This window comes from Amblyomma maculatum, chromosome 1, assembly GCF_055883805.1.
Source record: "Amblyomma maculatum isolate TAMU_Amacu chromosome 1, ASM5588380v1, whole genome shotgun sequence".
NCBI classification, from domain to species: Eukaryota; Metazoa; Arthropoda; class Arachnida; order Ixodida; family Ixodidae; genus Amblyomma; species Amblyomma maculatum.
Window position 1 is genome coordinate 156921606 of NC_139344.1, and position 13470 is coordinate 156935075.

Below are 13470 nucleotides of genomic sequence, written 5' to 3' on the forward strand. Positions count from 1 at the left end.
ATGGTGTAGCAAACAAGGTTCGGGACAGTAAAAATTCGGACGGGCGGAAAATCTATTCGCTAGGCAAGCGAAGAAGTCAAAATGACTGCCGCACAGGTGAAGGAAAAGAAAGAGGTAATGGGTGAGGTGAGGAAAGGAGAAGAGGAGAAAACGGAACAAAGAAGAGAAAGAAGAGCAGACAGTGGGTGAATGACGCGGCAAGAAAACATCATGAATGGGAGGAGGTCTAAGGAAAGAAATAAGGAAAAAGCATATCAATGGGGAAAAAAAAATTCAAGAAAAGGCCGCAGTCTACCTGCCAGACAGAGAACCCCTTTTATGAAAGTTGTGACGAAACTGCTTATCAAGAGTAATATAACTAGATTGTGCATTTACACTACGTTTTAATGCTCGCTGCTTATATTCGTATCCATTTTCTTCGGTGCTGTACGCGCGGCGCTTTGCAGGAAACTGGATTTGCGTACAGCTGCTGAAGTTAAGATGGCAATGCCTTCTGGCCCCAAAGCACAAGAGGCTAACCAAAAATTGCGATTTTATTTAATTTTGCAATATGCAGGGCGGCACAACTAACCTCGACGTCCGACAGATTTGCGTGAAATATTATTTCCGTCGGTGCCATTATAATTTGATTTTTAATGCTTGTATCAAAACCATCTTGCCATGCTGTCGCGAACAATTATTTTATTGATAAAATAGTTTATTATGCTTTCTGTGATTGCGCTGATTGCGAAGAATAATTTCGCTGATTTGAAGAATAATATTAGCATAATTTTCTGCGGTTTAATACATGGTTGCTATAATTATACTGATTTACTTTGGCGCAGTACGCGTGGTGTTTTTACCGTTACCGAAGCTGACATGAAAACGCGTTCTAGCTCCCAACTGCTGTTAGCGCACGTGAAACAGTACGCTTCTTTCTTTTCTTTTTTTTTTTTTTTTTCCATACAGACGCGGAGCACACGACTTCCACCGTTGCAAGGAGGGCAGCCGCCCTCCGCATTTTTTTTTTTCTTGCAGGCGAAAAAAAAAAAAAACCGCTCTGACATAGAATCACGTGTGAGCGGCGAGGCCCCGCCCGAACAAGTTTGACGGCGTCCGGCGCCCCTTTATGTTTGAACATCGCGCCGCTCCATTCGTCGTGCGGTGTCCACCGCCGGTGCCGCCGCGACGGAGAGGAGCACCGGCTGTGAGAATGAGGCCTTATAATAAATCGAAGAAGGTTCAATGCATCTTTAGGGACCATCTGTGGATATTTGGCCCGCATTGTGAAGCGATAGCTCCACTACGCGAGGTAAAGCCAAGGTAACCGTATGTTTCCGATGACCTTCAAACAGCTTCAAGGTCAAGTTGGAACATGATTTAATTGGTTCACAGGAACGGAAAGGCGCAGTATATCTGTCACACTTTCTCTGTATACACCTGAATCGCGTCGTAAGGGAAGAGAGGAAAGCGGAAGTGAAAGTGGAAAGAGAGAAAGGGGTGCCGTAGTGGATTGCTGTATAGTAATTTCGACCACCTGGGGATCTTTAACGTGCACTGACATCGCACAGCACACGGATGCCTTTTCGTTTCGATTCCATCCACCGAAACGCAGCCGCCGGCGGCCGGGATCGAGCCGGGTACTTCGACACAGTAGCCGAGCATCTTCATCACGCCACCCTTAGTGTGGCTATGTTCCCACCAAAGGTCAAGGTCAAGGTTAAAGTTAGTCTGACAAGTACCTTAACGCGTGAGGAGCTGCGTGGCGAGGCACATGATCGTTGACGTGCGCCGCGCGCCTCGGTTGGAGTCGCGCCATGGACTCGGAGGAACAGCAGCTGAGAAGCTGGGCTCGTTATGATCATCGGTTAGCTGCATCTGACGATCTGGAATACATTGCTTTGCGAGATGAAATTTTGCGGAGGAAAGAGAAGGGGCTAAAGCCAAAAGAGAGCCCGGAACGCCGGAACAACGTGAGGAGCGTCTTGCGAAACGCCGCCTCGACGATGTCGCAGCAAGACAGCACAGATGGCCCCCGGCGCCGCCGCTGCTTCTGTGTCTCCATGCTTCAGCTATCTCTTCACACTATGTTTAATCAATGCCAAACCACAGCCAAATTTTTTCTCAGCAAGCGACGAAGCAACAGAGCGAACGGGCTTCATTGCCTAATCCACGCCGTCGGTTAGCAGCGTTGGGCTGTGTGTGAGTTAGTAGTTACGAAAACGAAGAAACGAAGATGTATATGTGCTCTGGTGCATTACCCACCTTCCAGGTGAGGACAAACGCATGCCACTTTTCGGACACGTAGTACCCTACGGGATCGGCTGGCGCTGACATCGTATCTTACTTAATATGTGAAATCAAGTGTATTTATCCCGCCGCGGTGGTGCAGTGGTTAAGGCGTTCGACTTCTGTCTCCAAGGATGCGGGATCGAATGCCGGACACCGCGACCGCTTTTCTATGGAGGCGAAAAGCAAGGACCCCGTGTGCTGTGCGATGTCAGTGCACGTTGAAGAACCCGAGGTGGGCGAAATTTACGAAGCCCTCCACTACAGCGTCTCCATAGCCTGAGTCGTTTTGGGACGTTAAACGCCCCAAACCAAACCAAGTGTATCCATGAATTCCAAAAGTGGGCATTGTGCTGGGTACATTCATTTTTAGCATGCATTGTGTGTAGTGCTTGAGGTTTCGAAACCTCCCTGGGATATTCTTGAACTATACAACAGCGTGCGTAGTGTTGACACCTTAACGGCGCTAGGTATTCTTGTCTTGTGTTGGGTTGGGATATGCGGAACCCGTGAGTAAATTTTCTCCTACCGATGTGAAAATTTTGAGAGAATGTTTTTTTTTTCGCTGTGATAACAGAAACACGGATATTTGCTTGCGTTTATTCGTTTGGCGTCCAAGTAACGATAACGTTAAGCACATATCGGAGTTTTTTTTTTTTTTTTTCTTGCAACTAGCTAGTTTACGACTTGCCTTAATAATTTCGTCTTTCATTCCGCGGTAGGCACTTCTGTGAAAGTGACATGCACAGCGGCGGTAACAAAAAGGCTCTTCATTAATATATGCATTTAGTGCTTTCCTTGACACAGCGCTGAGAGCCCTTATACTGGCTCTGCGAGCCTCTTCTACATGTCTCCTGATGACACCTCAACTTGTCATGAATCAAGATGTTTTCAAAGCTTTGGGTGTAAGCGTGCTTTTTGCATTACTGTTAAATATACGGCAGCGTGCGGATTATTCTATCACTTCTGCGTCCTGTCTCTGTGTTGCGTTTGAAATAGGAGCCATGCATTAACTGGTTCCTCTGTTTTGACTTTGCATTAAAGGTCCCTGATGGGCAGAGTTTGGGATCATATATGAATTTTGATGTTGGTTTTACGCGATTTCATAATAACACAGAATACCTATACTGTGAAGTGCGTGGTTGCATGCACAAGGAGGGCGATGGCTTCCTGCAGCCAGTCAGTGAGAGCAGTAGCTTGACATTATTGAAAGCAGTACCGCACAACCTTCAGAGAATTCATATTACTTCCTCTTTATATGTGATTGTGCCTAAAAAACCTTCTGTTTTATTTCGTAATAGACGCATTGCTTATGTATTATTATATGTTTGCTTTACAGCTCCATGCGTCTCTTTTGGAGATGAACAAAGCTCTTTTTACTTTAACATTTGCTTGCCTTGTTGGTGGTATTACGCGATTTTAAATACATAGGCGTACTTTGTTGCTGCATTTCACAATTTTTGTTTTTCTGTTTCTTTTTTTTTTGTAATGGAAGATACAGGCTTTATTAAATTATGAGCGGTGATGCGAATTAACTCTTGTTTTGAAACCAACGCCATATTACATCCATTGTTGTTCCTCCGTTGTTCGCGTCCCGCTGAGCTGTTCCAACAAAAAGGATGTATTAACTCTGTAAGCGTCGGGGTAATTCGCCATGGCAATGCCTTGACATCATTCGTTGTTGTTCAGCCACTTGAATGTGTTCAGCGTGTCGGGAAAAACGTGCAAGGAAACATTTCTGTGGCGGTGAGACTAGGGCCTGAGGGAATCAGTGACTGCCCACTTGTTCAGCATTCGGTGACATAAATAACGAACCTGGTTGCATTTTGAAGCGAATTCTTCACTACGCTAGGTAGAGCCGGTCTTCGCGCGGGATTTAATTTCACCTTTAAAAAGTAGGAGGACAAACTGAGCAATGCTGTGCAAATCAATTGCCCACAAACAAAATGTGACAATCCTGTGTCTTTCCTTTCCTATAAACCAACGCACAATGTCAGCGTGGGCTAGCCATTGACCTTCAAGGAGCCACTGGACAAAGTGTGGCTATATATATTATACTCTGCCTTCCTTTCCCTAAAACATTCGACCGCTCGAAGTGTAACCTTGTGGACCACTTTGGTGTCGCACCACAAGGTCATGGTCTTGATCATTTTACATTTGAGTGACCTATGACCTGTGACCTTTCAAACTTGGAGCTGAGGAGAGAGAGAAACTGGGTGGAGCACGTGATTAATTACGTGGGTGACGTCACATAGCGCCATCGCTCGATTGAAACAGCCATGGCGTCAATCGATGGGTATAAGAACGAGAAGCAACCGCTCCTAGACCCAGAGTCAGACATTGAAGCCAGTGGCGATGATGCTGCGTTTAGCCCGTCGTACCGATGCCAGTTAAATCTCGATACGAAAAAGTTCTACCAAGAGTAACCATGCCGTGAAGCTTTCGCCAAATACCATAGGTGTTAACTATGGTAAACCTCTGCCATAGTTTTTTTTTTTTTTTTTTTTTTTTTTTTTTAGAGTGGTGACGAGAAACCGTGAATGAAAAGGCATTTAGCACGAAAGGATGAAACAAGCGGCTGATGATAATTTCAGCCCCTGGTTCACGAAACCCAACTTCAAGTATAATCGTTCGCAAGTTCGGCCCACGCTCGAGCCGCAGCCCCCGGAACGGAGAGGCCGACCGGCTCTGGTTAGTCGTGTGGACATGAGCAGGCCTTGTCTGTCTGGGTGGCATGGATTTTTTGTCGCCTCTCGCGGCTACAGCGGAATCGAATACAGACCAACTCTTTCGCCGTAGCCGAGCGCTTGTAAACGCCTTCGCTGCCTGACTTCGCTTTCACGACAATTTCGACGACCTTTCGCGCCTTCCGCAGCGGTATACACAGTGGCGCGACAGGCACGAGCGCTAGTTTCCAATATGGCACTGTGGCAAGATTTCATACTTTTATGGAGTGCAGTTTAACACACATTACCACCTTGTCCTTTGATGACTTTAGTTATTTTTCCTACGTTAAATCTCACACGACAGGAATTATTTTGTTGAACGTAAAGCGGAAAGGAATAGCCAGCACTTCCTTCACATAAAAGGGACGAGAGAGAACAAACCGCAACGCTGTTCTGTGATTCTTAGGTGACATGACTGAAATAAGGAGGCACCGACCGTTCATGCGGAACTGCAGCGCTGGTCGCACCCAGCGTATGCATGCTGCGAGCCTGCTCACTTGACGGCGTCAGCTCATGCGCTCGGGTGCCTTGGTATCTCCCGTATGTTGATGGGGCTCCCTCGGAAAAGCCGAGCAGCGGCCATGACCTGGTTACCGGAGCTCAATTTATGTGCGCGGCGCGTTCAGCGCGTTAAGCGACGGTGTTGCGTTTATTTATTCTCCAGAGCTCTAAGCTGCGCTGGCAAGGAATAGTTAGAGCGTTTGCCACTGAAGGTCGGATTATGAACGTCAGGCTAAGTAACATCCCACCGAAGCGACCTAGCAAAGGTCGCGGGGATTGCCGAGCACATGAAAAGAAAGACAAGTGTTGATCTGTTTATGTTTCTCGAACACGTTCTGTCTTTGCCAAATGTATGCAGTTTGCTTCTTAACTGTGTTTTTCTAAATCCTTTAAGGTTTTTAAATACCTGTTCAGTAATAAGAACACTTGTCCTCGTCATTCCAGACCTTGTTGTTGTTGTCGTTGTTGTTGTTGTTAAGAGTGCTGTAATGGAACCACTATACATCTGAGAAGCAACCTCGGGGCCTGGTCATTTTCGCCAAAGACGATACGCGCCTTTTCAGACGTCGTTTTTCTTTTCGCGCTTTAATCTGAGGAATCAGTGCATCAGCGAGAAAGGAGTGACAGACTGACCAAAGGTGCAGTTGCTGCATATCACCGGAACCAGCTATTGCGAACATTATGAAATAAACGGCGAGGTAAAGGAGTCCCGCATTTTGCATCTTTCTTGCGCTGCGTTTGGATTCGCCCTATACGCTTTCATGCCTGTTAAGTCGGCTGCTTGCTCAGGACACACGGCATTGAGTCTCTCAACCAAACCAGACTTTCTTGACACCGCACGAGTCATTCCACAGTTTCGCACTGGTTCGTCTACGCCCAGGGCCGACACATTACCAAATTGAATGCCGATTCACTAGTGTCAGGCGAAGGCATATGTATAGCTTCGTTAGCCATGGATGGTTTATTCGTTCTGACAGGCCCCATGCCTGGTACCATAAAAATATGGGCACAATTCCGTCGATTTGCGAATGCAAAAAAGAGAAGCCCCTCGAGAGTATAGTGGCCCGCGCGTGTTCCTACCTGCCCCAAGGACGCCACACCGAGTAAAGCGACGGCTATCGGCTAGCGTAGCTCGCGCAGAGAGTGGCCTGGCGGCGGGAGGGGCTTCCGATGCGTCGAATACGTTCCAGCCGAGAAAGTGGCGGCGAGCGAGCTCCTATTCTTATTTAAACGACGTCCGCGTGTGTATAGTGCTTTGAATGACCTCGAATATTAACGCCGCGATAAGATAAATGGCGGCGACATCCCGCCTTTCACTGAAATGTGAGCGCCACTTTTCAATGTATGCTAATTAGGCGCTTGTTCCAGTGCCTCAGATTCGTTGGATTCCTGCCCAACTCTTCGTACTTGATGCGTTCGTTGTTGGGAGACAGGTGCGATAGCAACTGGGCTGGTCATAGTTGGTTAGCAGAGGTTGTTTATTCGGATAGACAGAACGTTCGGATGAAAGAGGTTAATATGCAAACGCTGCTCGTGCTGCCGATTTCTGCCTTTACGATCGAGCGGTCCGTCCAGGAAGGTGAAAGATAACGATGCGGGCTGTCCGAGATATGAGCAGGACGTATACTTTATGGCACGGCCGGCAAGTGTGGCGGAGGCGCCTTTCAAAGCGAAACTACCGGTGAGAAACATTTCGCACATTTTAATTTTCACTCTATTTTGCAGCACACATTGCGTAAACAGAAGAATTTGGAGCCGCTTCGTATACCTTCGGTCTGAGCCATTTTCCTGCTGTTTTCCTTCGCTAAACCTACACACAATATTATAAAATTACACTCCACGAAGCGTAATCGGAGTTTAGAAAAGGGGTGTCGACTTTAACCGCCGCCAGGATGCTCGCTTTCCCCCTGTATAAGCTTTCTTCCTATCTCTCTTTTTCTTTGTATGATATACGTATGGACATTCTTACACAGTATTTAGCGGCAAACGTTCAGCCTAATGTTATTTATTACCCTGTTCGGCGGTAATCTGAATGGCGGTCGGGCCCCGCTGTCGAGCGCGAGGGCTGAGAAGGCGTGGCTGCAAAACTCTCGTCACCCCTCACCGCAACCCGTCGTAAACGAAATGCGGTGGCGCGCGCATTCATCTCGAGTGCGTTTCCGCAGACGTGATCTTGGTCCGAAGTTTTTGTGACGGATGGCCGGAAACGAGCGATCGCGTGCAGCATTGATGAGGAGCGCGCATCCTATAGATGCACGAAGCGGGTCTTGGCTCCCTACCGCACGAACGAGGACACGGGTTCGTTCCGCCGTGGGCGCTGCACATCGGTATCGCCTGATCCGTGGTCGCGTGCCGGCTTTTCAGCTCTTGTGGGATACCCAATGAATGCCAGCTTTGGGTACAACGAGGCTCCGATTCGGAGCGGCCGTGAGGACCTTGGGATCAAATCGGGTCTTTGTGCTGGCGGATGTGCAATTTTGTTCGAGGACAGCTCCCCAAGACGCAGGGGCTCAAGCCTGAAGTGAAACACGGAATAAACTGCAAACTTTCTTTCTCTTGCTGCTCCGTGCAGAGCTTCTGGGGCCCTCTTATTAATGTCCTTGCGTTTTCGACGCTGTTGTCCGTATACTGACGGAGAAAAAATGTTAACGATAGACTGGGAAGCTGCCAGCTTCCGATTACATCCTTTTTTTTTTTTTTTGGTTCCTTATCCGTATGTAGAAATAAAATTCAGGGAGAAAAATCAGTGTCACATTTTACCACCACATTGCGCTACCGCCCAAGCTGTCTCTTTCGAACACATAGGAAGAATGCTCATTCGCAGCGGCGCTTGATGAAAAAAGCAGCAGAGGTGTCTATAAAGAAGAAGATGCATTCATTCTGCTTTCAAACAACCAGTTCACAAACTCAGCTCCTCGATGCAGTGGTTGAGTTTCAATACAGGTGAGCAGAAGAAAAAAAAAAGGCCGAGATACAGCTGCACGTAAACGTAACTACAGTTAATCGCAATTAAATCTGAGGCCTCCCCTACAGCGTGCTTCGTATTTCGAATTGCACGAATGAAGCCTGTTGCGGTATTCATTTCGAGCTCAACCAAGGCGCCCAAATTTGAGAAACAGCCTAGAACCGATATCACCAGGGAGCACATGACGCCAATCGAAGCGGGGGATCGCTCGCTCCACTGCCAATTCGCTGTAGCCGCTTGCACCGTGTCCTATCCAAGGAGTGAATGAATAATGCCCGAAGATATCGCTTTCTACTTTCTGCATTACTAAGCTCCTGCTTTAACATCGCATGTAGACTTTCACAGCTGCTAAGCCTAGCAAGGACATTTGCGAGGGTCGCTTTGGAGAGGCGTCAAGAAACGCGGTACGCTGGAACAGGCGAAAGTCCCTAGATCAAACAAATAAGAAATATCAGAATCTGATGTAAACCAGCTTCCTGCCTTTGTTTATGACTAGAGTTTTACCTTTACATTAAAATCAAGCCTCAAGTACAATTAAAATGAGGCTATCGATATTTTCACGATAGAACGCGTCCGCTTTCGGCAGGAGGGGCACTGCGAGCGGCAGGCGTAATATATATGCACCAACCGTCATTTCGAAAGTGTGTTGTGCCCTTCCTGAAACTGCAATGAGGCACAATGGAGGATGCTCACTTTGCCTTGAGCTGAAAAATGGCCCCATATATTTGGCCCCTGGTCTGAGACTTGCTCATATTAAGGCGAAAGCCTTTAATGGCTCATACTGTCGGCGTTCGTTCGTTCGGTCACACTATAGCTGTCAATTAAATGACGTCATCACTCAAACCAAAACTAACGTCTTTAGAAAAATAAAAACAGGATCTCCATCGGAAATTGAAACTTCATCCCTCGGATCCCCAACCGAGCACTTTAACCAACTAAGCCACGCCAGGGATCGTGAAATGCACATCATAATTCTCCTTGTCTACCATGAGGATGATAGTAAAAAATAAGTAAATAAATCCTTTCTCCACCGGGAGCCGAACCACCATCTCTCGGATCTCCAGCCGAGCGCTTTGACCAACTGCGCCACGCCTGGGATTTTTTTTTTTTTGCTTTATTGCATGGAGGTACACTTAAAGCCCGATTTAACCAGGTCACATCCCGCAGCCTGTCATACGCAGAAGTCGAACTAGCATCGAGCTCTCACTTTGCCCACACATCAAAATTCCGGGAGGCATATACATGCATCAAATAAACGCAACCAGGCAGGAGGTCGATCCTGCGCAACATATACCCCCCCCCCCCCCCCCCTTCCCCGCACCATAGCACGCTGTGCTTTGAACAGAGACTTCGATGAACGTGGTAGCTCCGCGTGGTGATCTGTCATGCGGCTCATGAGCAGAAAAAGATCCCATGGAACCTCAGATGCTTCCATTGTAGTTGAATAAATCCCTCCTCCCCCCCCCCCCTTCTAAAAAAAAACTGCATCATGGCTATACACAAAGCAATGATCTATAGTTTCTGGCTGCTGACACAGGCGACAGTCCACTGACCATGGCACAAAACGTCCTTTTGCACAAAACGTCCTTTTGCACGAAACCACGTTTTGACTGGTAAGGATGACGTGTGAAGTTAAAAAAAGAAAGTGTTTGCGGCGGATTGTATATACATCCGTTGCACTTGCTTTAATACACTATTGTCTAGAAAAGGAAGGTAAGGCTGCCAAAACATCGGTACAGGAAATAACGTCTCAATCAGAACTTTTGTCATCTGTCTTGTGGATAAACTCTATGGGCATTCTAAGGAAAACCGTACGGTGAGATAATGAAATGTGTTGGAAACATCCTTAAGAAAACCCCACAAAGGACTCTCACTCCTATGACCAGTGGGCGCAAATAAATTAGGTAAAGGGGCATCTAATCGTCTATTAAATACTGCTAGGAGGAAGAGATGGCTTGCTGTTTTAAAAAAGAAGTACCTTGAAACAAGCTGATGAACAAACAAGTGCAGAACACCAGCTCCCCCAGCCCCCAGAGGGAGAAACAAATTGTCTCGATGAATAGGCTCACATTGTTCTGGCAGAATGGATATTGGCCATCAAGAGATACGAAGGGACGTTCTTCAAGATATCAAAGGCAACCAAAGCCTGCTCGAAGCATTTTATTGAGTCAGACTTCTGGATAAGTATGGCTAGTGGTTTGAGACTACTGCGATAGACAGCTGTGCCATCAGTATTTGCATTCAGTAAACAAAAACAATCACGGAAACCACCAAGTCATCGTGTCGCGCTTCGAGTTCCTGCCAAGAGACAGCGAAAGACAAAAGGGCGAAATTCTTCATAAGGCAGTGTCCACAATGACACCGACACTTCATAAATGGCTTCACCTCCTGACATTCAACTTTCATGCCAGCAGGACAGAAGTCTACTGCAGGAAGTTTTTTTCTGCAAACGCACCTTCACTTGACGAGCTGCAAGGACAACTCGCTCTAAGCAGGCACGGGGAGGCAGAGCTGCAGGCAGAACTAGAAGTGAGAAAATCCAGTTATACACAACTAGAAAGTAAGCTGCAATACACCAAGATCCAGCTGCATGTCCAAAAACAAGAGCTCAACCTTGTTCGAGCAGAGCTTATAAGTTCTCAAAAACAAGTGGAAAAATCCACACGGGATTCTATGCCTTTTGGTATTGAGAAATTTGAAGAGAGTGACGAAGACATCCAGTTTTATACTGGCCTAACAAGCTACGGGTGCTTCAACTTCTTTTTGAAGCTATTAAACCCTGGAAATGATGGGGAAAATATCAAAAGACATGACAGAAGTGCCTGTCAGTCACATAAATATAGTGGCCGGCCATGAAAGCCGGCTGTAAAAAATGAGCTTTTCTTTGTATTTGTGAAACTGAGGCTCAATCGTTTTCACAGGCATACAGGCCATCTTTTCTCAATATCAATCAGCACTGTCTCACGCATATTTTCGGTATGGGTCGATTTTATGTACTTGTAGCTCTCAGAATTCGCAATATGGCAATCCCGAGAAGCAATCAATAGAGACATGCCAGATCCATTTATGGAAAAACGTTCCGCCACTCGTGTGTTGCTGGATGCGACTGAAATACGTTGCAATGTGCCGACGTTATTCGTCACACAATCGGAACTTTATTTCCATTATAAATTCACTCTCGTACTGAAGGGGCTTATCGGCGTGTCTCCAAATGGGTTGGTGACATTTGTCTTTGAGCTCTTCACTGGATGCACGTCGGACCGAGAGTGTGTGATTAAATGCGGATTTTTAGACATGGAATTTGGCGCAGGTGATGATGTAATGGCGGACAAGGGTTTTCGTATCGAAGACCTTTTGCGGGGAAAGGGTGTGAAACTAAACTTGCCACCTTTTTTACGAGACAACCAGTTTACAGCGCAAGATGTTGAGAAAACCCAAGAAATTGCAACACTATGCATTCACGTTGAGAGAAGGATACAAAGAATCAAAACCTACCACATATTCGATCGGCCCATGCCCATCTCGCTAGCCCCACTAGCCAACCAGATGTGGACTGTGTGTGCAATTATGAGTAACCTTCAAAGATCCTTTCTACGTCAGTATGGTGATAGTGATGAAGACTGAATGGTGCTTTTATCGGACTACATTCTGATGTTTTCACGCAAATAAATATTTTTTATGCTTGTAATGCATACTTGTTTACTGCACTTAAGTAACACCTTAACCCTTTGATACCCACTCTTCGCCAGGAGCAACAACTGGATTGGGTTTTTCTCACATACTATACCTGTGTCGATTTTTCTGCTGTCATCTGTCAGCCACTTTGTAGGCATCATTCAAAAATTGCCGTCATGCATTTATAAATGGTCATTTGCACTGCATATCAGGAAAACGAAGAGCAGCACTGAAATTTAAATAAAACACCTGCTAATTAACCTTTGCACGTTTGCGACAAAGCTGAGTGACATTCCTGGGGTGCTCAAATTTTTGCAAGTACTGGCAATTTTTCAGTACAAAAAATAATTGTCGAGGTTATCTGCTGCAAGATAAATTTTGGTTTTGGAAATATGGCACTTCTGCAGACATACCAGAAATAAAGCATTTCCCAATCAATGTTCTGTAAAAAGTTACAGTATTGCTCTTTGAAATGCATTGGCATACTGAAGCACAATGCGCAGTTTCGAGTAGGGAGATGCATGTCGGACAAGTTATTCTGTTGGATGTTCAAGGAAAGGGAGTCTTCAAAACTGAAGTAGCTTTTTACTCACTGTACCGGCTCAGGGGTTAGATCACTCGCCTATCAAGTAGAAAAACCTGCATGCAGTCCTGGCTGCAGCAGCTGCTGCGTTTCTGTGGAAGGTAAATACATGCAAAGGGGCCTGGGGGATGTCGATGTATAGTCTACATTAATCTGGAGCCCTCCACTACGGTGTCTTCCTTAAACCATGCACCCCTTTTTTTTGTATTCACATACCCTAAAGGCCCCCCTAAAGGCCCTTTACGGGCATTACATAGGGGTCTGAAAAACCCGTAAATTCATTGTAGTACACAAAAGTGAAATATAAAATCTCAAACCCGTAAACACACATGCGCTGCGAGAAGCAAAGAATATAAGACTGGAATAAAAAAAGAATCTTTGGGACATTGAAAACAACAATTTACAATTTTATTACTTTTGGGTCTTTCACACCAGGTATTTAAATGCCACGTGCTACAGAGTGGATTTGTAGATTTGTGCTGCTTCCGAATTAGTTGATAATTATTTTTCAGCATAATATTTACATTTCGTTTTGCACGTAAATATCGTCCAGTCTCGCAGGTGCTTGAACAAGATGAAGTTTTGGGCATCAAAGGGTTAGGGAAACTTCTTCACTGGCAGCTCTCTAAATATGGCAACAACGTTGAAAAGCAAAATTCCTGCAGCTTTATTCTCATAGCCTCCCATTCATTTTGATCAAGCCTGATCCTTTCAAGCAGAATAAAAGCTTGACTATAAACAACAAACTCACC

The 13470-nt window shown here is 46.0% G+C and overlaps 1 pseudogene; it reads left to right on the top strand.

Annotated features, from left to right (window-relative positions):
- Nucleotides 1-11133: 11133 nt before the first annotated feature.
- On the top strand, nt 11134-12084 carry LOC146204715 (uncharacterized; annotated as a pseudogene).
- The last annotated feature ends 1386 nt before the right edge of the window (nt 12085-13470 follow it).